Raw genomic sequence first — 27,886 nt, 5'->3', positions numbered from 1 at the left:
GGGAAGATAGTGTGTGCTAACATCTTTCTCCAGTGGGATACTGACACTTAAACTCACATTATGCCTTAAAGCAGTTCATACATGCCTTCTTTTTAGTCACCAGCCGAGCACCAATTTTATTTTCTCAGATATTTCTAAGCTGTGAGAGGTGTCTGCCTAAGAGGAAATCCAGGGGCTGTTTCTAGGATGAGGTGAAAATTGATTCTGAGAGGAAAAACAATAGACATTCTCTGGAATGAGTTGGGTGGGGGAAGGCAGTGGAGAGTGCAAAGGGGTTTCATGAGGGCTTCTTTATGATTGAACCAAAGTTTCTCTACCAACCAAGTTTGCTTTCCAAATCAGGATATTATAGAGAGATGGAGCAGAATAGTAAACTTTTCAGTATCCAAGGCATCAATTCCTGGCTTTTGATTTCTTAAAACCCACATTTCTAGGTCAAAGTTTAAATGTCTTTCTGGAATAGTCCTTTTCACGTTTCCACGCTGTCCCTGCAATAAGACCTCTTGCTGCATGCTTCATGGTGCACGCACAGACTTGCTTCACTTCTAGATGGAGAGGGAGGCTCAGAGAGAGACAGAGAAGAGGAAGCCACAAGGTTTTCAACCTTGTGGGCAGTTTTGTGTATTCCTATGGGAACGTGTGATTATGGGGAATATTGCCTGCAAGATGCTGTATCACTACACTATGTAGGTGAGAGAGCATCTTAGAAGAAAATAGAATTCTCTGCTCTTCACAATGATCAGGCTTAAGGGAGAATATGAGGATGTGAGTAGGTTAACTCTGGACAATGAACATCTACTCACATTGAGAGAAGTCCATCAAGGCTTTTACCGACCTCATATCCTTAGTTGCATTGGAGTGTCTCTTATTCCTGGAACATGCTGTGCAATTTCACCCCATGTTGTGTGATTATTCGCCCTCCTGTCCCACCAAAACCATCAACTACCTCACTCTTTCCAGCTATCAACAATGCCTTTCCTTAAAGGTTCTGTGAACACTCCTCCTCCTTGAAGTCTGTCCTTTTCCATTTAAGCTGTTGGCCAGATTGAGCTGGTCAGAATACTTCTGTGGATTTGTTTCTAACTAGAGTTTGAAGATGAAGTTTTGTTTTTTTTTTGTTCATTTGATTTCCCCCCTAAGTTAGAGGGTGTTAAGGTGTCAGGTAGGACTTTTAGCTACTAATTCATAGCCATCTGGAGAAGATGGTCTGAGAGAGTGAAGTAACCTACAAAGAGAAGTGGAAAAAAAAGAAAAGTATTTTCTTATCAGTGCTTGAGAGCTTTCTTTTGGGTTTAAAAAGATAGACTCTGTTCTCCCTTTCTAAGATTTATTTACATGAACTAATGTGTGTGTGTGTTTAAAAGTTTAATATAATTTGATGTGTTTCTGCCATTTGCAACGGAATAATTTTGATCAACACGAGTACCTTGGAGGAATCAGGACATAATCTCTAAATTTAACAAGTGGTCTCTTTGTCATCAGTGGAAGAATGGAATGAAAAAGGATTATAAGAAAGAGTAGTGATACTGTTGAATTTTAAGAGAATTATTGTGGTTTTTGTAAATAACATTTACTAATAAACTTCCAGTGGCTCAGAATTATTCTACTCATGTATTTGAAAATGTTTTAAAATAACAAAATTTTAAATGGTGCTTATTCCAGGTTTTGTTAGACATGAGACACCTAATCTATAGCCTTCTAAGCATTATGTTTGTCTGATATTGAGAAATCTGACATTATTATTTTAATGCACATAGCCATATTTATATGCATAAGAAATTTAAGTGGAAAATCATTAGGTTTTGCTGTATTATTTATTTCTAGTTTCTCTAGTGAATTAAAAGTTACTGATTTTTAAACTCAGAAATAAAACCTCATATATTGGTGCTTTTTATGCTAAAAAAAAAAAAGAGAGAGAAAGAGAGATTATCTTTAGTTTTGCTTTCAGACTAGTGAATTCCTTGTAGGTTGGTGAAAAAGTTAAAAATCATAATTTGTTGAATTAAAAGTAGTGTATATTTTCATCACTTTTGGACACACAGAGTGACTTATTTTATGATTTTCTAAAGTTGTAGATGTTTTCTGACCTTTTCTAAAGCAAAAATTGTGTGCCACTTTTGCAAACTTTTCTTTATATTTGGATCTGTCTAAAGCTACCTTTGAGAACTAGAGAATTCTGATCAAGAATTCTGTTTTTCCCTGAAAAACTTCCTTCAATATCTGATTTGGATGATGTGATGGAGATTATCTTTGTTCCTACTTAGATATGTTGAAATTGCCTCAAGGCTTTGAAGTTCTGAGATTTAAAGAGAAGATGAAATACAAATATGTATGGCTGTTTTCATATGGAAATAATATTTTGAATGAGAAGTAATTTCTTTGTTGGCATACAGTGGGCCTTTGGAGAACAGGCTGCATGCTTTTCTGTTAACTTCACTAAGATACGTTGTTAAATAAGTAGAAACCAAAAACTTTCAGGATTTTAAAGAGTAAATGATATTTTCATTAAATTTAACACTTAAGAATTTGAAGGTTGTGTTTATTTCTGTGTTTAAAGTGTGTGTATTTCATTCGAGTTCTAGTGTTTTTGGTTAATAGCTTTCTATTTTATTAATTCTGATTATTAATGCTGTAAATTTTCATAGTTAAAGAAAATCACGTAATATAGAAAGGTAGCTTGAAAATTATAACGTCTCCACTCAGACTTAACCACTATTAGCCTTTTAGTATTTATCCTTTCACCCTTCACCTGTCTGTATGAATCTTTGTGGGCACAACTTAATCTGTACATCTCAGACCATTCTGTGGGTGTCTTCAGTGGGCCTATTTGACTGGCTTCTCTTTCTTTATTGAGATTTCTCTTTTTTTATATGCTTTACTCCATTCTATCTGTAAGGGGTTTCCTATCTTTTATTTTTGCTTTTTTGCCCCTTATCTCTCTATCACACACACTCTCACTGTTTTTCACATTCTTTGTATACAGAGTCATACATATGTAGTGTGAGTGAGTCTCTATATGTGATGTGAATGTGAGTATGTATGTATATATATCCATATGTCAAAATAGGACCATAGGATACATGCAGCCTTATAATTAAAATATTTTTTGTAACAATAAATATAGATCCAAAGCTCTTTTTTTTTAATATATTTTTTAATATGGACCATTTTTACAGTCTTTATTGTATTTGTTACAATATTGTTTCTGTTTTATAGTTTGGTTTTTTGACTGCAAGACATGTGGGATCTCAGCTTCCTGACCAGGGATCGAATCCACACCCCCTGCATTGATTGGAAGGCAATCACCAGGGAAGTCCACCACCAGGGAAGTCCCAAAGATCCATTTTTAATGACTGAATAGTATTCTGTGGTATGGTGTGGGCTAGATTAAATTTATTTATCCAGTCCTTTCAAATAATTTCTTTTGGATATTTAGGTTGTTTCCAATTTTTTGTTTGTTACCATATTTAGTTTTCTTAATGCACATTTTTACATATTTGTAAAATCATTTCTTAGTAAATGCAATGTTAATATTAATTATTACTAATAATCCTACTGTGAATTTCCTTAATTTAGATGATATAAATTATGTAAACTTAGAAATTCACTATTAGGCTAAAGTCAATACAGTTTTTATAAGATTTCTTAGGAAAGCTCAATTTTTTTTTAAACAAAATATTATAAGATGCCAGCAACTCTTGGTGGGGTGTGGTTTTATATTGCTGTTGGACATATCTAACAGTGTATTTTCTGATGGGTATGTCCTGAGCTCTCTTCTCTGTGATCAACAGGATGAGTGTTTTGAGAAAACCAGTTAGGGTTATGGCTGTTGTTTGTGATCCAAAGAGCAGAATCAAGCTACATATTCACAGAGCAGGAATAAGACTCACTACCCTGCCCTTACTTGGATCAATCACACTCTTTGCTCAACAACAACAGGCTCTCATTTTAAGTTTTGCCTCCTTTTCTTTAGTTCTTTGTCTAAATAAGCTTTACTTGAGACAGGAGCTTTGTTTTCACTGTGTTGTTTTATAAAATGCCATATGCACAGATGACATTTTGTAGATAATAAAACAGCAGTGATTATAGGCTGTTGGTAGTTCTCTGTTGATATCCTTGCTGGTAACAATACACTAAGATATCACTTGACATTCTATTGAGTTAACAGAAACTGTTGTGTTGATTTTTACTGCTGCTAAAAGCAGGGAGAATATTGATTTTAATCAGAAAGAGCAGGGAGAAATTGCTTTGACATGTGTTTTTCACTTGATCTTTGAGAATGTCATGAAAAAATAAAAAGAGTAAATAATAATCTATGTGAGGTTCTTTCAAAAGAGCTGAAAGGTTGTTTGAAAATAAGTGACCCAAGGATAGAGATTTCATTTCAGAAATGAAATGTTTAATCAGCCATCTCAGAATAAAATCTCACATGACAAAAATAAGCCTTTCATTGGCATATTACATAGTTATATTTTTAGTCATGCTGTGATTAAAATATAAAGGAACATGGTTTAACGTGTTAATAATTTTAATATTTATGTAGTTATTCATTCAACAAATATACAGTGATCACCTCCAATAAGGCTGTTATTGTCCTAGCTTCTGGGGTCACACTAGCGAACAAAGCAAAGCCCTTCCCTTAGTGGAGTTTAGATTCTAGAGGAGGAATAGATACAATAAAAAATGATGTAGTGTGTCAAGTAGCAGTAAGTACTATGGAAAAAGAAAACAGAACAGAACGGGGAATGTGGATGGTAGTAGCATTTTACATATTGCAGTTGGGGAAGCCACCCTGGAGACCTAAAAAAGGGACAAATGAGCCATCTTTGTATTTGTTGGCAGAGTGTTCCTGGCAGAAGGAAGAGCAAGATCAAATGTCCTGAGTTAGGAGTATGCTCCAGAGATAGCAAGGAGGTCTTTACTGCCAGGAAAGTAACAGATATCGGCAAGGAAGTGGGAAGAGTCAGATCTTCTAGGGCCTTGGAGGCCGTTGTATGACTTTGGCTTTTACTTTGAGTGAGATGGAAGTGAATAGAAAGTCATAATCATGAGAAGCGATCTTATTTCCTTTTAAAGGGATTAGTCTGTATGCTGTAAGAAAAACTGTCAAGGTGCCAAAATGCAGAAATGCTGTAGTAAGCTAGTTCATATCCAGACAATGGGAGATAATGGTTTGGATCAGGGCAACAGCAATAGAGGATGTGAAAAGTGATTCAATTTTTGCTTTGTTTTGGAGATAAGCGTGACAGAATATCCTGATGGATTTGATGTTAAGTACGAAATAAAGCAAGCAAAGATGTTTCCAAGGTTTTGGGCCTGAGCAATTCAGAAGGGTAAGGCTGAAGAAAAGAGAGTTTGGTAGGGAACGCGGCAGTTCATGTTGGGATAAATCCAGTGTGGACATTACGGATGAGTATTTAGTTCCAATAAAAAGGTCATAACTGGACATGCAGATTTGGGAGTTGTCAACATAAAGTTGATATTTAATACCATTAAATACAGGAAAATGGAAGAGATCATTTAGGGAGTAATTTAGGTAGAAAAGTTCTGAGACCCAAGGCTTGGGATCTTTCCAGGGTTAGAGGTTGGAGGGATCCACAGTAAAGGCTGAGAAGGGGTGAGATTGTGAGGGACAAGGGAACCAAAAGAGTGGTCTTTCAGGAGCGGAGTGAAGTAAATGCTTCAGAAAGGAAGGAGGGTGCATGGTGTCAAAAGCAACAATAGGTCTATGAAATAAGGACAGAGTTGGCAACTGGGAGTCATTGTTGACCATTTTGTGAGTTATTCAGAGGAATATTAATAGAAAAGGCTTTCTGGAGAGAGTTTAAAAGAAAATTTAAGGACTTCCCTGGTGGTACAGTGGATAAGGAATCCTCCTGCCAATGTAGAAGACACGGGAAGATCCCACATGCTGTGAAGGAGCTAAGCCTAGGCACCACAACTACTGAGCCTGTGCTCTAGAGGCTGCAAGCTGCAACTACTGAAACTCGTGAGCCCTAGGGCCCGTGCTCTGCAACAGGAGAAACTACTGCAATGAGAAGCTGGCACATCACAACTAGAGAAAACCCTTATGCAGCAACAAAGACAAAGCAGCCACAAATAAAATTAATTAATTAATTAATTTTAAAATGTCTAGGAAAAAAAAGAGACAATAAAAAATAATAGAGGCAACAGTATAAGTAACTTTATGAGTTTTGCTCTAAACAGGAGAATGGTACTGTTGTCTCAACCGTGTTGAATGGGTAACCAGGCAGCATACATACCAGGCTGGCTGGAGCAGTGTTTTCTGGGAAAAGCTCCAAGGGGCAGAACCAGTGTTGGTTGCACGAGCCCCCACTGCACATGGCATTTAGGGCAGTGCACAGAGAAGCAGCAGGGCTGAGTGTCAGGCTCCAGGAGAGAAATTCTGACACTAGGCGGTGGGGCTTTAAATCTGCACCAGCTCCTCTTCTGATGTAAGTAGGGGCCGATTTCAGCCCCATTCCTTAAATCCCTGCCTTAATTGCTAACAGGGCCGAGGTTCAAGTTTCTGGCTGACCAGGGTTGGATATAATAAGTACTAGCTCCCCAGTTTCCGTAGGAGCTCTATCAGAAAACAAATTCTTTTCTAGGACCCCAGGTTAAAGAAGATTAGTCCTGATAAGGTGAGCCTTATTTCTTAGTAACAAGAGAAGCAGGAGAAGGTATAGGAGGGCTTTTCTTAACTTCTCTCTTCCTCCCTTCTCTTCCTTCCTTCCCTCATCCTCTTCCTTCCTTCTTTTCTTCCTTTTCTTTGATGTGCAATATTATAGATTTTTAAACTCTAGTAGAGAAGAAAGACCATTGAGACTATAGTGACTACAGTGAAGTCGCTCAGTCGTGTCCGACTCTTTGCGACCCCATGGACTGTAGCCTACCAGGCTCCTCTGTCCATGGGATTTTCCAGGCAGTAGTCCTGGAGTGGATTGCTATTTCCTTCTCCAGGGGATCTTCCCAACCCAGGGATCAAACCCGGGTCTCCTGCATTGTAGACAGACGCTTTACATCATGGGAGTGATTTGCTGTTGAGAAGATGAGAGGATTACCAGTCAGTGTAAGTGGAGGGCTTGGCCTTCGTGAGAGGAAGCACATCCACAAAGCAGGATGGGTAAGCACAGCTGTGCTTGTGCTGCGGTCAGAGCTTGTGGACATTCTTTGAGGACTGCTTCTAATTTCTCAGTGAAAGGTGAACTTGCGTCAGAAGCAAGGAGTGAGAAGCAGCTGTTGGAGTGTCTGTAACAATGTGTGATTAAAAACCTCATTTTCCCAGTGAAAACAAATTTTAAAGTTAGCTACATGCTCTAAAAAAAGAAACTACTTTCCTTCTCTTACCCAGGATTGAATTTTGTGTATTTTTGGTGGACAGGCTTGGTTAAATCTTTTTAAATATGTTGTGCTGTGCGTAGACTCTCAGTCCTGTCCTGCTCTTTGCATCTCCATGGACTGTAGCCTGCCAGGCTCCTCAGTCCATGGAATTCTCCAGACAAGAATACTAGAGTGGGTTGCCATGTCCTCCAGGGGATCTTCCCAACCCAGTGATCGAACCCAGGTCTCTCACATTGTGGACAGATTCTTTCAAGCTGAGCCACCAGAGAAAAATTTGTTTAGCTTTGGGTCAAATATTTATTTCTATGGGCTGCTTTTTCATATTAAAAAAATCTCTTTTTTAAGTGTTCTGTGATTTGAGTCATGTTAGATGATTCTGTCAGCATAACAGAGAAATAAGCAAAATGTACTTGAGCTTCTATGGCACATGTGCAGAAGAATCTGTACTTATTAAGCTTACAAATATGTTTAAAATTCAGTAACCTTCATGTGGCTCCCAGCAAGCAGAAACATGACATTTGAAATTGTGTCTTCATAGCCTTCTCAGGGCACCGGATGATTGACACATTCTAACCTACTTAATAACCGTGAGACTGAATCAGTTATTCACATAAGTTTTTTCCCCCTGCATTTGGAGTTTTAGATAATTGGATTAAATTATAGCAAAAAATAAGTCAGGCCTGCTATACTTACACTCTCTCAACTGGCAGGAGACTGACTATTTTGGTAAAATGAATACATTTTCCATATGTCATTATTAGGTGTTACTCTTGAAAAAGCAAGCAAAAATCTCCTATTTTAAAGTAAATAAAATAACATAATAACTGGACTCCATAATCCTTGGTTTCCTCAGGTTTAATATGAAGGTCAAGCTAACATTGCACTAACTGGTGCCATATATACCCATGCTTTAGTTGCTAAGTTGTGTCTGACTCTTTGTAGCCCTGTGGAGTATAGGCCACCTGGCTTCTCTGTCCCTGAAATTGCTCAGGAAAAAATACTGGAGTGGGTTGCCATTTCCTTCTCTAAGAGATCTTCCTAACCCAGAAATGAAACTCTCATCTCCTGTGTCTCCTGCATTGGCATGTGGATTCTTTACCATTGAGCCACCAGGGAAGCCAAATGATCCTATTAAAGTCAAGTGTTAGTCACTCAGTCATGTCTGATTCTTTGTGATTCCCATGGACTGTAGCTTACCAGGCTTCTCTGTCCATGAGGTTCTCCAGGCAAGAATACTGGAGTGGGTTGCCATTCCCTTCTCCAGGAGATCTTCCCAACCCAGGTATCAAACCCGGGTTTCCCACATTGCAGGTGGATTCTTTACCACCTGAGCTACCAGGGAAGCCTTATTGATCCTATCAGATCGGTTCAGTTTAGTCGATCCTATATGATTCTATATGATCCTGTAGACACATCCAATTATAAAATTTTATGATCTCAAAATAGTTTTAGCAAGTGAGCCATTTGTAGCTAAGTTATTAACCTAGATGATGCCATCCACTAGTTTTCCAACATACCTGTGGTTGTTTCCTCTCACAATAGCATTTCCTTAGTTTCTTTGAGATGAACCTGCCATTTTACTTCAAGTTGTTAAGGTAGCTCAAATGGAATCAGGGGACTTATTTCAAGCCTCATGTATTTCTTCTTCTTTTTTTTTTACAGTCCCAAGATCAGCTGCAGTAATAGGAACTGCTGTAGGTAGTTAGGGCTTTTTTTTTTTTTTTTTTAATTTATTTATTTATTTTTAATTTAATTTTATTTTTTAACTTTACAACATTGTATTGGTTTTGCCATATATCAAAATGAACCCACCACAGGTATACATGTGTTCCCCATCCTGAACCCTCCTCCCTCCTCCCTCCCCATACCATTCCTCTGGGTCGTCCCAGTGCACCAGCCCCAAGCATCCAGGATCGTGCATTGAACCTGGACTGGCGACTCATTTCATATATGATATTATACATGTTTCAATGCCATTCTCCCAAATCATCCCACCCTCTCCCTCTCCCACAGAGTCCAAAAGACTGTTCTATACATCAGTGTCTCTTTTGCTGTCTTGTATACAGGGTTATTGTTACCATCTTTCTAAATTCCATATATATGTGTTAGTATACTCTATTGGTGTTTTTCTTTCTGGCTTACTTCACTCTGTATAATAGGCTCCAGTTTCATCCACCTCATTAGAACTGATTCAAATGTATTCTTTTTAATGGCTGAGTAATATTCCATTGTGTATATATACCACAGCTTTCTTATCCATTCATCTGCTGATGGACATCTAGGTTGCTTCCATGTCCTGGCTATTATAAACAGTGCTGTGATGAATATTGGGGTACACGTGTCTCTTTCCCTTCTGGTTTCCTCAGTGTGTATGCCCAGCAGTGGGATTGCTGGATTATAAGGCAGTTCTATTTCCAGTTTTTTAAGGAATCTCCACACTGTTCTCCATAGTGGCTGTACTAGTTTGCATTCCCACCAACAGTGTAAGAGGGTTCCCTTTTCTCCACACCCTCTCCAGCATTTATTGCTTGTAGACTTTTGGATCGTAGCCATTCTGACTGGCATGAAATGGTACCTCATAGTGGTTTTGATTTGCATTTCTCTGATAATGAGTGATGTTGAGCATCTTTTCATGTGTTTGTTAGCCATCTGTATGTCTTCTTTGAAGAAATGTCTATTTAGTTCTTTGGCCCATTTTTTGATTGGGTCATTTATTTTTCTGGAGTTGAGCTGTAGGAGTTGCTTGTATATTTTTGAGATTAGTTGTTTGTCAGTTGCTTCATTTGCTATTATTTTCTCCCATTCTGAAGGCTGTCTTTTCACCTTGCTTATAGTTTCCTTTGTTGTGCAGAAGCTTTTAAGTTTAATTAGGTCCCATTTGTTTATTTTTGCTTTTATTTCCAATATTCTGGGAGGTGGGTCATAGAAGATCCTGCTGTGATGTATGTCGGAGAGTGTTTTGCCTATGTTCTCCTCTAGGAGTTTTATAGTTTCTGGTCTTACGTTTAGCTCTTTAATCCATTTTGAGTTTATTTTTGTGTATGGTGTTAGAAAGTGTTCTAGTTTCTTTCTTTTACAAGTGGTTGACCAGTTTTCCCAGCACCACTTGTTAAAGAGATTGTCTTTTCTCCATTGTATATTCTTGCCTCCTTTGTCAAAGATAAGGTGTCCATAGGTCTGTGGATTTATCTCTGGGCTTTCTATTTTGTTCCATTGATCTATATTTCTGTCTTTGTGCCAGTACCATACTGTCTTGATGACTGTGGCTTTGTAGTAGAGCCTGAAGTCAGGCTATTGATTCCTCCAGTTCCATTCTTCTTTCTTAAGATAGCTTTGGCTATTCAAGTTTTTTTTGTATTTCCATACAAATTGTGAAATTATTTGTTCTAGCTCTGTAAAGAATACCATTGGTAGCTTGATAGGGATTGCACTGAATCTATAAATTGCTTTGGGTGGTATACTCATTTTCACTACATTGATTCTTCCAATCCATGAACATGGTATATTTCTCCATCTATTAGTGTCCTCTTTGATTTCTTTCACCAGTGTTTTATAGTTTTCTATATATAGGTCTTTAGTTTCTTTAGGTAGATATATTCCTAAGTATTTTATTCTTTCCGTTGCAATGGTGAATGGAATTGTTTCCTTAATTTCTCTTTCTGTTTTCTCATTATTAGTGTATAGGAATGCAAGGGATTTCTGTGTGTTGATTTTATATCCTGCAACTTTACTATATTCATTGATTAGCTCTAGTAATTTTCTGGTGGTGTCTTTAGGGTTTTCTATGTAGAGGATCATGTCATCTGCAAACAGTGAGAGTTTTACTTCTTCTTTTCCAATTTGGATTCCTTTTATTTCTTTTTCTGCTCTGATTGCTGTGGCAAAAACTTCCAAAACTATGTTGAATAGTAATGGTGAAAGTGGACATTCTTGTCTTGTTCCTGACTTTAGAGGAAATGCTTTCAATTTTTCACCATTGAGGATAATGTTTGCTGTGGGTTTGTCATATATAGCTTTTATTATGTTGAGGTATGTTCCTTCTATTCCTGCTTTCTGGAGAGTTTTTATCATAAATGGATGTTGAATTTTGTCAAAGGCTTTCTCTGCATCTATTGAGATAATCATATGGTTTTTATTTTTCAATTTGTTAATGTGGTGTATTATATTGATTGATTTGCGGATATTGAAGAATCCTTGCATCCATGGGATAAAGCCCACTTGGTCATGGTGTATGATCTCTTTAATGTGTTGTTGGATTCTGATTGCTAGAATTTTGTTAAGGATTTTTGCATCTATGTTCATCAGTGATATGGACCTGTAGTTTTCTTTTTTTGTGGCATCTTTGTCAGGTTTTGGTATTAGGGTGATGGTGGCCTCATAGAATGAGTTTGGAAGTTAACCTTCCTCTGCAATTTTCTGGAAGAGTTTGAGTAGAATAGGTGTTAGCTCTTCTCTAAATTTTTGGTAGAATTCAGCTGTGAAGCCGTCTGGACCTGGGCTTTTGTTTGCTGCAAGATTTTTGATTACAGTTTCAATTTCCGTGCTTGTGATGGGTCTGTTAAGATTTTCTATTTCTTCCTGATCGAGTTTTGGAAAGTTGTACTTTTCTAAGAATTTATCCATTTCTTCCATGTTGTCCATTTTATTGGCATATAATTGCTGATAGTAGTCTCTTATGATCCTTTGTATTTCTGTGTTGTCTGTTGTGATCTCTCCATTTTCATTTCTAATTTTATTGATTTGATTTTTCTCCCTTTGTTTCTATATTAGTCTGTCAAGCCTCATGTATTTCTAAATGACAGGAGTCTGAAGGGAGAATTTTCCTGGAACTTGTTAAAAATGTAAATTTCCAGGGCTATGAAACTGGTCTTAGAAATCTGCATTTTAATAACCATTCAAATAGTTCTGAGGTCAGCAGCCAATGAAACACTTTGGAACACAGCCCTGGTTAACACATAAAAATTACATAATTATGTATACTTGCCTGATTTAGTGAGATTGGACATGAGAACTCAACTGCCATAAGGTTTAGCTGAAAATCAAAAGATGATGAAAATTATCAAAGGGAATGGAAATTAAAAGACAGTGTAATAGGACTCCTACCTGATAATTGCCAGGTTGTCATGATGATGAGACAGAGTTGAACGTCAGAGAAGCTTATAAAATATTATAATGAGAGATGTCTTAAAAAATTCATTTAATATGCAAGCTTTGGAATTAGTTGGGAGAACTCATGCACTGAATGCCAGGAAGTAACACATCATGATGTTAAAAAAAAATGAAGAGAGCCATAAATCAGACTATCGTCTGTAGTTTATGGAATTTTCCAGGCCAGAATACTGGAGTGGGTAGTCATTCCCTTCTCCAGGGGATCTTCCCAACCCAGGGATTGAACCCAGGTCTCCCATATTATGGGTGGATTCTTTACCAGCTCAGCCACAAGGGAAGCCCAAGAATACTAGAGTGGGTAGCCAATCCATTCTGCAGTGGATCTTCCTAACCCAGGAATAGAACTGAGGTCTCTTGCATTGCAGGCAGATTCTTTACCAGCTGAGCAACCAGGGAAGCCCCTTATCTTCTGTTAGTCATTCCCAAGCGATGAAGAATAGCAGCCACTGAAAATAGGGCCTTAGCATCTGTAACATAATCTAACATACGTAGTTCTATACATCCATCCTTGAAATCTATCTTGAATCCAGAAAACTGTCATGTTGGAAGTTAAGAACCCTGTTGAATTATGCTGGTAAATTTTCTTTCTTTCTCTTTTCTTTCCTTCACCCTCTCCTTCCTTTTATCCCCCTTCTCTCTCTTTATTGCTTTCTCTCTTTCTCAATATTTGTCTCTGTTCCCCTCCCTTTTTTTTTTTTAAATATCTGAATCTTATGTGTGTATTGTATAGTCAGGGAAAAGATGTCCATTATTTTCTTTTTTAAAAAATTGTTTTAACATTAAAAAAATTATAAGCTCCACACAGGTAAAGAGTATGACAAATGCATTTTAGAAACCCTTAATATTTTCCACTGTAAATGGTAATATTAGAGTTGCAGCCAGTATTTTGATGAGCTCTCTGCTGTTCCTCTGCTCAAAGTGTACTTCTCATTTTCTTCCTTGGGTTGAAATACTGGTAGTTCTTTGAGATTTAATTAAAGCCTTAGTTTCTTTGGAAGTATCCCCAATCACCATCCTTAAGTCTCTCCATACCCACCAATTAAGTGCTTTTTCATTTGAGTTTTCATAAAAATTTGATCATGTGTGCTTGCTAAGTCACTTCAGTCATGTCCAACTCTTTGTGATCCTATGGACTGTAGCCCTCCAGGCTCCTCTGTCCATGGGATTCTCCAGGTAAGAATACTGGAATAGGTTGCCATGCCCTTCTCCAGGGGATCTTCCTGACCCAGGGATCAAACCCATGTCTCTTGCGTCTCCTGCATTGGCAGGAGGGTTCTTTACCACTAGCACTGACTGGGCAGCCCCAATAATTTGATTATGCTACTTATCAATTTGTGACCTCCTTAAGTAGGGTACTGGAGATCAGTGGAGAAATAACTCCAGAAAGAATGAAAAGATGGAGCCAAAGCAAAAACAACACCCAGTTGTAGATGTGACTGGTGATAGAAGTTAAGTCCGATGCTGTAAGAGCAATATTGTATATGAACCTGGAATGTTAGGTCCATGAATCAAGGCAAATTGGAAGTAGTCAAACAGGAGATGGCAAGAATGAGCTTCAACATTTTAGGAATCAGCGAACTAAAGTACACTGGAATGGGTGAATTTAACTCAGATGACCATTATATCAATTACTGTGGGCAAGAATCCCCTAGAAGAAATGGAGTAGCCATTATAGTCAACAAAAGAGTCTGAAATGTAATACTTGGATGCAATCTCAAAAATGACAGAATGATCTCTGTTCGTTTCCAAGGCAAACCATTCAGTATCACAGTAATCCAAGTCTATGCCCTGACCAGTAATGCTGAAGAAGCTGAAGTTGAATGGTTCTATGAAGACCTACAAGACCTTCTAGAACTAACACCCAAAAAAGATGTCCTTTTCATCATAGGGAATGGAATTCAAAAGTAGGAAGTCAAGAAATACATGGAGTAACAGGCAAACCTGGCCTTGGAGTACAGAATGAAGCAGGGCAAAGGCTATTAGAGTGTGTGCCAAGATAACACACTGATCATAGAAAATACCCTCTTCCAAGAACACAAGAGAAGACTCTTCACATGAACATCACCAGATGGTCAATACCAAAATCAGATTGATTATATTCTTTGCAGCCAAAGATGAGAAGCTCTATACAGTCAGTAAAAACAAGACCTGGAGCTGACTGTGACTCAAAACATGAATTCCTTATTGCAAAATTCAGACTTAAATTGAAAAAAATAAGGAAAACCTCTAGACCATTCAGGTATGAACTAAATCAAATCCTTTATGATTATACAGTAGAAGTGACAAGTAGATTAAAAGGATTAGATATGATAGAGTGCCTGAAGAACTATGGAAGGAGGTTCGTGTCATTGTACAGGAGGCAGTGATCAAGACCACCCCCAAGAAAAAGAAATGCAAAAAGGCAAAATGGTTGTCTGAGGAGGCCTTACAAGTTGCTGTGAAAAGAAAAGTGAAAGGCAAAGGAGAAAAGGAAAGATATACCCATTTGAATGGAGAGTTCCAAAGAATATCAAGGAGAGATAAGAAAACCTTCCTCCATGTCGATGTATGGCAAAAACCACTACAATATTGTAAAGTAAACAGCCTCCAAATAAAATAATTGATTAAAAAAAAGAAAGAAAGCCTTCCTCAGTGATCAATGCAAAGGAATAGAGGAAAACAATAGAATGGGAAAGACTAGAGATGTTGTCAAGAAAATTAGAGGTACCAAGGGAACATTTCATGCAAAGATGGGCACAATAAAGGACAGAAAAGGTAAGGACGTAACAGAAGCAGAAGATATTAAGAAGAGGTGGCAAGAGTACACAGAAGAACTATACAAAAAAGATCTTCATGATCCAGATAACCATAATGGTGTGATCACTCACCTAGAACCAGATATCCTGGAATGTGAAGTTAAGTGGGACTTAGGGAAGCATCACTATGAAAAAACCTAGTGGAGGTGATAGAATTCCAGTTGAGTTATTTCAAATCCTAAAAGATGATGCTGTGAAAGTGCTGCACTCAATATGCCAGCAAATTTGGAAAACTCAGCAGTGGCCACAGGACTGGAAAAGGTCAGTTTTCATTCCAATCCCAAAGAAAGGCAAGCCAAAGAATGCTCACACAACTGCACTATTGCACTCATCTCACACACTATCGAAGTAATGCTCAAAATTCTCCAAGCCAGGCTTCAACAGTACATGAACCATGAATGATGTTCAAGCTGGATTTAGAAAAGGCAGAGGAACCAGAGATCAAATTGCCAACATCTGTTGGATCATTGAAGAAACAAGAGAGTTCCGGAAAAATATCTACTTCTGCTTTATTGACTATGCCAAGGCCTTTGACTGTGTGGATCACAACAAACTGTGGAAAATTCTGAAAGAGATGGGAATACCAGACCACCTGACCTGCCTCCTGAGCAATCTGTATGCGGGTCAAGAAGCAGCAGTTAGAAGTGGACATGGAACAACAGACTGGTTCCAAATTGCAAAAGGAGTATGTCAAGGCTGTATATTGTCACCCTGCTTATTTAACTTACATGCAGAGTACATCATGAGAAATGCCACGCTGGATGAAGCACCAGCTGGAATCAAGATTTCTAGGAGAAATATCAATAACCTCAGATATGCAGATGACACCACGCTTATGGCAGAAAGTGAGGAAAAACCAAAGATCCTCTTGATGAAAGTGAAAGAGGAGAGTGAAAAGGTTGGCTTAAATCTTAACGTTCAGCAAACGAAGATCATGGCATCTGGTTCATCACTTCATGGGAAATAGAATGGGAAACAATGGAAACAGTGACAGACTTTATTTTCCTGGGCTCCAAAATCACTGCAGGTGGTAACTGCAGCCATGAAATTAAAAGACACTTGCTCCTTGGAAGAAAAGTTATGACCAACCTACACTGCATATTAAAGAGCAGAGACATTACTTTGCCAACAAAGGTCCATCTGGTCAAAGCTATGGTTTTTCCAGTAGTCATGTATGGTTGTGAGAGTTGGACTATGAAGAAGGCTGAGCACCGAAGAATTGATGCTTTTGAACTGTGGTGTTGGAGAAGACTCTTGAGAGTCCCTTGGACTGCAAGGATCCAACCAGTCCATCCTAAAGGAAATCAGTCCTGAATATTCATTGGAAGGACTGATGCCAAAGCTGAAACTCCAGTACTTTGACCACCTGATGCGAAGAACTGACTCATTGGAAAAGACCCTGATGCTGGGAAAGATTGAAGGCGGGAGGATAAAGAGATGACCGAGGATGAGATGGTTGGATGGCATCACGGACTCAAAGGAGATGAGTTTGAGTAAACTCCAGGAGTTGGTGATGGACAGGGAACCCTGGCATGCTGCAGTCCATGTGGTCTCAAAGAGTTGGGCACGACTGAGAGACTGAACTGAACTCAACTAAGTAGGGTAAGTATAATCTCTTAAATTTTGGGCCAGTTTTGCTGATAAAAGTATTAAGAGGGCCCCCTTTCACTCTCCAAAGTGTCCCTATTTGAGTAGTAGAGGAGATGTCCATTCTATAGTGAAGAACTTTTCACCTTCAGTACTTCATCTGTTATCTGTTACATGGAGGTATTCAATTAGAGTTTGTCAATGAGTTTGAATTGAATTTTATCATTTAATGGCCGGAAGAACTGTTAGGGGCTTGGCAGAAATCTTTGGGTATTTATAGGTATTATTATGTGTATCTCTTATTTATAGGTCTTAATGTTCAAAGACAGCCAAAGTAGGATCCCATGAAGCCATTAACTACTCTGAAGAAGGCAGAGATAACTTGAATCAGACTTGGGGAATTGGCTAGTATCCTAGTCCAGTGGTTTCTAATGGTTGACTCAGAAATGTCCACAGGACAGTAAATACCCTTGAAGATACTGTTACTGTTCCATGGCAAAAAAGAAAAAATAAGGTGCAAGTAGTGAGTTAAAATTAAATGTGTTTATTAGATTGATCTTCATTTTAGGATTATATCTAGTGTTAGACAATTGTTTTCATGTTAGATTTTCTTTTTCTGAACCAATGGTAATTAAAAAGAACTTTCCTTATCAAAATAAGAAGTTGACATTCCTCAAGTCTGGCAAACATTGACTAAGCAAACGGGCTGTGGATGGAAGGTGCTATCTGGACTCACAAGATAAGAATAATTAAAGGGCTCACACCTGCCAGTGGTGGAAAGATCCATTACTATCCATTTTAGAAAATGAGATGGATAATATCTTTTTTTTTTCCACCACATTATCCCCAGGACTTACACAGCCTCATATGCACTCAAGTGTTCAATGATTTTTTATTTAAATAAATCCAAAAGTTCCATGAATAAATCACTTGCTGAAAACATCTGAAGTGACCCAACCTGGTGAATAGATGAGTTAGTTATGCCCTGCTGGTTATCCAGCCATTTCCATGACTAGGAATCAGTGACTCCATCAGTTGTTGCTTCTTTAGTTAAAGTTTTAGCTAAAGATTCAATGTTTTTGTGTGTCGACTATTATAATGGTTTCCTTTTTTTTCATTTTTGAAGTAAATAATTGTTAAAATACATTAAGATTTAACATCTTAGCCATTTTTAAATGTGCAGTTCAATGGATTCCAAATATATTCACACTGTTGTCCTCCCATCACTCCCATCCATCCACAGAACACTTTATCTTGAAACTCTATATCAACTAGACAATAATTTTCCCCATTCCCTCCTTTCCCAGCCCTGGTGACCATTGTTATACTTTCTGTCTCTGTGAATTGACTACTCTAAGTACTAGATATAAGTGGAATCAGACAGTATTAGTCCTTTGTGTCTGAGGTATTTCACTTAGCGTATTGTTCTCAAGGTTTATCCATTCTGTAGCATGTTTCAGAAGTTCCTTCCTTTTTAAGACTGAATTATATATATATCACATCTTGTTTACCCACTCATCTGTTGATAGAAACTTGAATTGCTTCCATCTTTTAGTTACTGCAAGTAATGCTGGCATGAACATGACTTTACAAATATCTCATTGAGTACCTATCCTATTCTTTTGGGTATATACCCGAAAGTAGAATTACTGGATTATATGGTAATTCTCTTTGTAAAGTTTTGAAAAATCACCCTATTGTTTTCCATAGTAGCTGCATGGGTTTTACATTCCCATCAATAGTGCACAAGGGTTACAATTTCTACACATGCTTGCTAATAATTGTCATTTTCTGGATTTCTGGTGGTAGCCATCAAAATGAGTGTGATGTCATGGCCTCTGTCTCCAGGACTTTTCTCTAGAGTGTTTTTTCTTATCTGTAATCTAAGTCAAATCTATTGATGACTCTCCAATTTCTTTTGTTTTAAATTCTAAGCTGCTTCTTCTTCTTCTTCTTTTTTTTTTTTGTAGAAAATTCTAAGCTTCTTAACATGCTAACCTCAGGTCTAATTTCTATCTATCCACCCTATAATCTAGTCATAATGACATATTTGTTCTTCTGTATACTTATTGTCTGCTTTCAAGTCCCTGTGACATTTTACTAGTGATTTTTTACTATCATGCAGTGTTTTAATTCCATGGTTCCCAAATTTGATTTCTTTTCTTTGTGCCTTTCCTGAATTAAGAATTCCATCTGTACTGTTACTTTCCTATGACTTTTTTATTTGCACACATTTTAAACAGTTCACTTTAAAAACTTTAGCCTTATTCTAAACAACAAAAACTTCATGAAGTATTGGGTTTAATAAGTTGATCATATTAATTCTTAACATCTCTTAACAAGTATACTACTATCACATTTTTAAAAAGTCTGTCTACATATCACCAAAAATTCATCTTGAACACCACCAGTGATGTGTGTACTACACTTTGTGAAAGACTTTGTTAACCCACCTTCCCAAGTCCATCTAATCATCTCTGACTCATCCTTAGGATGAGCTCATGCATTACTGTAAGTCATGTAGGGAGTCATGGTGCCGGCTCTGGAGGTAGATGAGAGGGTTCAATTTCTGACCTCCCACTCACTCATTATGTGATCTTGGACATGTTATTGAATATCCAGTTAAGCTCCCGTTTCCTCTTTTGCAAAAAAGGGGTAATATTAATTCCTACCTGAAGATTTGTGAGATATTATTAGGATAATGCATGAAGAATTCAGTATTTTCTGACTATTCTAGCTCTCCTTTTGTGCTCCATATCATTAAAAGATGATCAACATTCTTTTAAACTTTTTGTTTTGTATTGGAGTATTGCTGATTAACAGTGCTGTAATAAGGACTGTCCTGGTGGTCTAGTGCCTAAGAATCTGCCTGTCAATGCAAGGGACATGGGTTCAATCCCTGGTCAGGGAAGATTCCACATGCCTCGGGGTGAATAAGCCCATATGTCACAACCACTGTGACCATGCTCTACAGTCCATGCTCCACAGCAAGAGAAGCCACCACAATGAGAAGCCCATGCACTGCAACTAGAGAAAGCCAGCATGCCGCAATGAAGACCCAGTGCAGCCATAAATAACTAAATCTTAAAAATTAAGCAGCTTAGGGCAGCAAGTGTTTAAAAAAAAAAACAACCAAAAACAATGTTGTAATAGGTGGACAGTGAACAAAGGGTCTCAGCCTTACATGTATCCATTCTTCCCCAAACTCCCCTTCCATTGAGTCTCCCACATGACATTGAGCTAAGTTCCCTGAAAAAATGATCAACATTTGCTTCAGTACACGCATTCAAAGGTATTCCCCCCGCTCCACCACACACACACAAAGAAAGGTACAAAGTTATCCCTCTAGGAAATTAATGAAAACAAAAGTAAAGTGGAGTCTATTCAGACTATGCTTTCGTGATTAGTCTAGTACAAGTAAAGTAATTGCAATCTTTTGACCCTAAGTTTTCTGGGTACCTAAATTATAATATTTTATATGGGATGTCTAGTTGACCTCAATGTTTTTCTCTACCAGTTTCAGTCAACATCTGCAGGATTTTAATGTAACTCAAAGTGGGATAGAGGCAAAGGGGTGTTTTCAATAGCTGCTTCTTACTCTATAATCTCACTGGTGTCAAAGTAAACCACAAAAGACAGAATATTTATTTCATCTTCATGTCCAGAAATCAATAACAGCTGTAGAAATTGGTTCCATTTCTCACTCACATTCCTTTCTAAGTCTTATGTCCTGGTGAGATTTTTCTCTGTTATGTTCTCTAGATCCTGAAACATTCCTGTGTACTTGTAACTGTCTGTTTCTTTCCTCTTTTGTCATCAGAAATGCAAGTGTTTCATTTACCTTTTCTGTGAAAATCCTGTGTGCACTGAAACTCAAGGAAGGGGAGGAAAAAAGTTCAGGAGGAAAAAGGGAGGGTGGAAACCTAAGAGATGCCTGAAAGCCAGTACTTCTGAAACTGACATTTAACTGAAGAATGGGCTTTCTTGTTATATGCAAATAGCTTTGTCTGCATTTCTCAGATAGTAAGTCTGGAGCAGAAACCTACTTCTGCCGTCCCTGGTACTGTGCCAGGTACAGTGTGAGCATTCTATAAACAGGGACACCATATTTTCAACTTCAAATCTGAGGATTCTCTTTGCAACATAAGAGAGACTCAATAAGAATAATGCCAGTTTTTCTTTCTACTGGACCTGTTTCAATCATAAGCGGAGAGTAAAAAAAGAGATTTACTAAGTAATTATTCCATATCAATAGAAGAAAGATGGATGTTGGGGGCCGGCATGAGGCACTCCGCCCATGGCAAAGGTCATGAGGAAGGAGGCTCGACATACGCAAAGGCGGGATCGAGCCTCAGGAGTCCCCCTGGAAATCCTCGAGCATCTACCCCCATAACCAGAGCCTGCCTACTTTACTACTTTGTGCTCTCACCTACACCTCTGACTTTACGGGGGGCTGTCCCCCACCACCTCTTTCGGAGAAGGAGTTAACCTAGAGCTCCAGTTGATAAAAACCCCTGGGTGTGACAAGAGTGTTTTAACCTACAAACTCCTCTGAAGGTTCTCTAGCCTGCCTGACAGGCTTGTCCGGCCACATTTGATTGCTCACAGCCTCCCAACCATGAGAGGCACGAGATGCTTTAAACCTTCTAAAAACAGGTTCCTTAGAAAAGTTAGAAAATTATTAGTATAAGTATAATGGGCTGATTAGAAATCATATTGGTGAAGGGTTTTTCATTTGTTGAGCCAATGTTTACTGCTAAGTCTCCACATCCCCTGCCCTTATACACATTAATGAATATATAGAAGAAATAAGTATTAACCTTTGATATTAATCACGTTAGACCTTAGGCTAAGTAAATTCTTTCCTTAACTAAAACCCACTACACCCTCACCCTATAGGAATGTAACTTTATTTGGGTGGCGTCTGTTTTAAGAATAATCACCCCTGGAGAAATAAGTGTCCTGGTTGACTGACCGCTGTCACAAGGAGAGGGTCGTAAATTGTCAGCAGGCCCCCTGGCCAGAAGATGATGTAACACCCCTAAGACCTCTGTATACATTTGTATGAAGCACCTGACTTTGATAAAAGTCAGGACTGCTGACCCCACGTGACTTTTGCATAACACCTCAGTGTATAAAAGTAGACCATGGAAAATAAAGAATTGGGATCAGTTCCTCGAAAGACTGGTCTCCCCATGTCTCTCTCTCTCTCTCACTCTGGTTGAGTCTCCATCTGGAGCGCGGAACCCACCATGCTTACTAATTATGCCTGGGCTTCTAAGATCCGACCGGGGAGGCCTCAGTGTCTCCTCTCCTTCGGGAGAACGGAAGGACGCCTGCGGCCTACGTAAGTGGTGCAAGCTTCTTGTCTTGAAGTTTTATTGGTCCCCCGCGTAAACCAAGCTACTCAGCCTCTTTTCTCCACTGAATTTTCCTACTGAGCTATCCTTATTCTATTCCTTAATTAACGTTTAATTAAGCAGTTGTTCCCTGACCCTCGCCTAGCCGTCTCTCCTTCGAATACCCTGGATCAGCTGGGGCTGGTCCCCGGCAGATGGACATAGTTTTCTTTTGAAATGTTTTTTGTCTTAAGCTATTAAAAATATAAAGATTGTTCTTTAGTAGCTATTAGCATATTTATGCATCCAAGACCTTTATCTTACAATCTTATGGACTTCTAGCATTTAACCCATGTGAACTTGACATTTAAGATGGAGTAGGTGGAAAATCCCATGGGCGGAGGAGCCTGGTTGGCTGCAGTCCATGGGGTCGCTAAGAGTCAGACATGACTGAGCGACTTCCCTTTCACTTTTCACTTTCATGCACTGGAGAAGGAAATGGCAACCCACTCCAGTGTTCTTGCCTGGAGAATCCCAGGGACGGGGGAGCCTGGTGGGCTTCCGTCTATGGGGTCACACAGAGTTGGACACGACTGAAGCAACTTAGCAGCAGTAGCAGCAGCAGCAGCAGGTGGTATGGTAGTGATACTTTGAAACTTCAGGGATAGTTACTACTTTTCAGATGTCTACTTTCAAGTGCTTATGATCCCTTCAGAGACAGACCTTTTAATCTTCAAACAATATTTTATGTTTAAAAAAACTATTTAAGCTGTTTGTCAGTAATGCTCATTAAATGGAAGGTCATATCATTTGGCAGAAAATATGAAGAATGATTTATACATGCATGTTTACTGAAGAATTTAAATTATAATTTTAAAGAAGTGCGGGAGTTTAGTTTGGTAAATGAATTCTTAGCGCTCTTAGCTAAAATTAATTAATTCTAGCAAAAAAAAAAAGATTTCTTAAATACAAAGAGTTAGGTCACCATCCCTTTTCTATTGATTGATTTCTTTACAATTTCTACCAAAAGTTGTGGTCTGTCAAAAGAAACTTTTGTTTTCATGTTGTCATAGCAAAATGTTGTAACGATTTTTATTTAAAACAATTAACCTCTCTTGAGCAGCACAAGAGATTTAATTATATGTTTCCACAAGAACCAGAATCCAATTTCATAAAATAAAATTAAATAAAGCAAATAATTTGGGACTTCCTTGGTGGTCCAGTCATTAGGACTAGGTGTTTTCACAACCATAGCCCTGGGTTCAATCCCTGATTTGGGAACTAAGATCCCGCAAACTGTGTAGTGGTACACTCCTTCTCACCCCAAAGAATATGTGAATGATGTGGTGGGACGTGGGGTACCATTACATTGGGAAATGCAGACTGCCCAAAATTTCTGATTATTAACTTGAATGAAAAAGAGTAAAATATTAATGTATACATAATTTTTATGGGAAGAGCAGAGTTGCTTTAAATATGATTTTATTCCTTGGTGGCATGTTTCTTCCTCTTTTAAATAATAAATGTACCGATTTGAATCCTTTATTTTAACACTGGCTTACTGTACAGTTCAATTCAGTCACTCAGTCATGTCTGACTCTTTTCGACCCCATGGACTGCAGTGTGCCAGGCTTCCCTGTCCATCACCAATTCCTGAAGCCTGCTCAAACTCATGTCCATCGAGTTGGTGATGCCATCCAACCATCTCAAACTCTGTCATCCCCTTCTCCTCCTGCCTTCACTCTTTCCCAGCATCAGGGTCTTTTCAAATGAGTGAGTTCTTCACATCAGGTGCCCAAAGTATTGGAGTTTCAGCCTCTGTATCAGTCCTTCCAATGAATATTCAGGACTGATTTCCTTTAGGATTGAGAGGTTTGATCTCCTTGCAGTCCAAGGGACTCTCAAGAGTCTTCTCCAACACCACAGTTTAAAAGCATCAATTCTTTGGCACTCAGCTTTCTTTATAGTCCAACTCTCGCATCCATACATGACTACTGGAAAAACCATAGCTTTGACCAGACAGACCTTTGCTGGCAAAGTATTGTCTCTGATTTGGCTTACTGTACAGAGAACTGAAAATGTATGTTGGGAGAAGTTTGGTTATTTTGAAACACCCTCAGGGTTTGGGTCAGTTTTTAACCCAACCTTGGATAAGACCAGGATGTGGGTTGCATGGAGCTAAGTTTGTTCTAACAGCAGATACAGGCTGTAGTTGAAATTTGGTGGTAGCAAAGATTAAAAAAAAAACCTTTCTAGGGTGTTTCTGTAAGACTGATGGAGATTATAGATTAGTAGCTACCAACAGTGGCTGAGGAATAAATAATCAAAACTGTTAGAGAATCAGTGGTTAGTAACACAGGAAAGTCCTGGATTAGTGGGCCAGAGAATGGCTCAATTCAGAAGCATGTCATGGTCTTGGATGACTCTGAGTAATTGATGGGAATCTCTAACTCAGTGGCAGAGCATTGCTGTACTGAGCAGGTATTTCCCCATAAATTTGCAAACACATTGTTCTACTATTCTAGGACAGTGGAGTTTATTTCAAATGGATGTCAAAACTAAGTTATTCTCTCTTGGAAAGAAAGACAGGAGAAACCTTGCATAGTTCACTGTTTCAGTTGTGAGGACTGGTTTGGCCCAAACTTTTAAAATATTAGAATATTGCAAGTATTAATTATTCAATGTGAAAAATCATTTTCACATGACACACTGTTTATAAAAGATAGTGGCTTTAAAATCAGCTATAGGACTTCCCTGGTGGTCCAGTGGTTAAGAGTCCTCTTGCCAATGCAGAGAAGTGGGTTCAATCCCTGGTCTAGGAAGATTCCACATGCTGTGGGATACACCTGTAGCTTAGTTGCAAACTCCTGAAGCCCGTGAGCCTAGAGCCTGTGGTCCGTGACCAGAGAAGCCACCACAGTGAGAAGCCTATGTCCCGTAACGAGGAGTAGCCCCCACTCACGCTACTAGAGAAAGCTCACATGCAGCAATGAATACCCAGCACTACCGAAAATAAATAGATAAATAAGTTAATTTAAAAAATCAGCTATAAAGCTTGTCTTCCTCCCTCTCTAGCTACACAGTAGAGAAAGGAAAGTACCAGCTGCTTGCAATTTTTTGGCGTGGAAAGTGATGATGATGGATTATTTTAGATTATCAACTGAAGGGATTATCCACAGGCAAAGGGAGAGGGCCGTCAATTGTATTTCAGCTTTTTCTTCCAAGTCATTTTGTAAGATTAGATCTCTCACAGCTGAATGACAGAATTAATGACACTGTATAATAATGTTTGGATATAATAAATGATGCCAAATGAAATTTCTGTCATCCAGTCTGGTAGATTTGAGGCTGACCATTACTCTCTAGTGAAAACGTGGAAAGTGCAAATAGAGTCTTAATGAAATGACTTGCTCAGAAGTAATAAAAGCTTGGCTAAAGCTTAGCTTCAACCTCAGAGTCAATAATATAACTGAGTCAGAGTGTGAAGCAAAACAGAACTTCTGAGTTCTCTCGTAGCTTGGTTACTTGTTTGAGATGAGCAGCAGGGAGATCAATGGCACTGAGTAATACTGATAGAACTACTACTGTGTGGAGTGTACAAAAGTGGACACAAAGAGAAATAAGGCACAGTACCTTTGTCAAATAATTTACCATCTTTGGGGAAGGGAAAAAACCTAAATACAAATGACTAGTAATAAGGAGGAATGTGATAATTAACAAGGAAGAACTTTTAGGAAGATACTGGGAGACCTGGAGGTCATTACAATGGTAGAAAGGACATAAAAGAAAATACACTGTTTTCTGAAGATTTGTGGTTGCTATTCCTTATAAATTATTTACTAAGTATATAGTGTTGGTGTGGAAAATCTGTAGGTTTCTTGCATTTACCCTCTCTCTTCAATCTACCCCAGAATAGAGGGATGATAATTTAATTGGTTAAATTTCAGAGATTATTTGTGAAATATTTGCCAGAGGATAGGGGCATTGCACGGTGATAAAATATATACATAGATCTGTCTTACATTTTCTCCTTTTTGCCTAATACAGTTGAAGTGATAAACTGATCCAAGCTATACTGTCAGAAAAATCCTGATAACATTTCATTACATATTCCTTTTCTTTTTTTTGGCCAAAGAGCTTTGTCCAGCCATGCAGAAGTAACTCTGCATTCCTTATTTCTCTGCTGTCTGGTTTTTCAGCCAGGTCTAACTTAAAACTATGGCAATAATCTGTCTAGCTGAACTTGGAGTTAATCCTTGGAGCAAATTCCTTTTGTTGTATCTATTCCAGCATTTTGGAATGTGTGTTGGATATGGCTTTCTGTGTACTGCAGTGAAAAGATCCTTAGTTGGGTCTGGGGATGGTGGGAAAACAGACACTGCATATTTTAAAATGACCGGTATGGTTTTCTCTGGTTGAGTGAAGACATACAGTGGAGACCTATGTTTGAAAACAATGTGCTTCATAGCAAGATAGTTTTTATGCCTGGAGATGCACCTAATGTGGGGACCTCAAAATGTAAAGAGAGCTGTGTAGAGCTAGAAGAATAAGAAGCTTCACTTTGCAAGGCTGTGCATCTAAAAAAAAATTTTTTTTTTTTTTTTTTGGGCCACAGGGCATGACTTGTGGAATCTTAGTCCCCAGACTAGGGTTTGAACTCAGGCCCCCACAGTGAAAGTCCCAACTTTCAGTGAAGGCTCCACAGTGAAAGCACCAAGTCCTAAACACTGAACTGCCAGGTAATTCCCCAAGGCTGTGCAATTCTAAGGGATGTTAAAAGTTCTTAAAGTATAAAGCACTATACAGTTGTCTGTTATAAAGCTGGAGTAGTTTGCCATTTCCTCCTCCAGAGGATCTTTCCAACGCAGGAACTGAACCCACATCTGGTGTCTCCTGCATTGGCAGGCAGATGTTTTACCACTCAGCCACCTGGGAAACGTGGTAACAAATATGCTATATCAGCAGTAGAAACTCTTTATCTTAATTTTATTATAATACTTCTTAGAAATATTAGTAAGGTTTTGATTGTATAAAAGTGGTTATATTATTATGCCAAAAGTACTCAGGAATTGAGGGCTTCCCAGGTGGATCTCAGTGGTAAAGAATCCTCCTGCTCATGCAGGAGACACAGGAGACACAGGTTCAATCCCTGGGTTGTTATGATCCACTGGAGAAGAAAATTTTAACCCATTCCAGTATTCTTGCCTGGAAAATCCCGTGGACAGAGGAGCCTGGTGGGCTACAATCCAGGGGTCGCAAAGAGTCGGACATGATTGAGTGACTGAGCATGCACATACTCAGCAATAATCACATTCTGCCCTAAATTAGAGCTGACCCTCCCTGTTGTCCTAAGAAAGATATACACATAAGGAACATAGACGCAAAGAAACACTTTATTTAGGCTGGAATTGTGCCTAAAATTCCAACACAATACTTATGACCTGAACCTTTTCCTTGCCTCCTAATCCAGATTTGAGGGCATACTGTGCTTCTACAGGGAAAGATAAAACATGGAAAAAAGCATGTATGAGAATAAAGAAATGGCCACATTTATAGGCACTTCATTTTTTCATTCATTTAAATAGTGTGACCCTGTTCACCAGTAAATATTGCTAACCTCTGTCCTGGAATCAGAGAATAAATAAGAATAAT

At 38.5% G+C, this 27,886-nt stretch overlaps 1 long non-coding RNA gene across 1 annotated transcript in view; it reads left to right on the top strand.

Annotated features, from left to right (window-relative positions):
- Nucleotides 1-3,275, top strand: part of LOC123466115 — a 48,545-nt gene extending 45,270 nt beyond the window's left edge. Inside the window, exon 3 of the long non-coding RNA XR_006641353.1 lies at nt 3,217-3,275. This is a non-coding gene — a long non-coding RNA (uncharacterized LOC123466115). The remainder of the gene's footprint in view (nt 1-3,216) is intronic.
- Nucleotides 3,276-27,886: the final 24,611 nt, after the last annotated feature.

This window comes from Bubalus bubalis, chromosome 8, assembly GCF_019923935.1.
Source record: "Bubalus bubalis isolate 160015118507 breed Murrah chromosome 8, NDDB_SH_1, whole genome shotgun sequence".
NCBI classification, from domain to species: Eukaryota; Metazoa; Chordata; class Mammalia; order Artiodactyla; family Bovidae; genus Bubalus; species Bubalus bubalis.
Note: the sequence above shows the minus strand (reverse complement) of the source record. Positions and strands in the feature narration are given on the sequence as shown.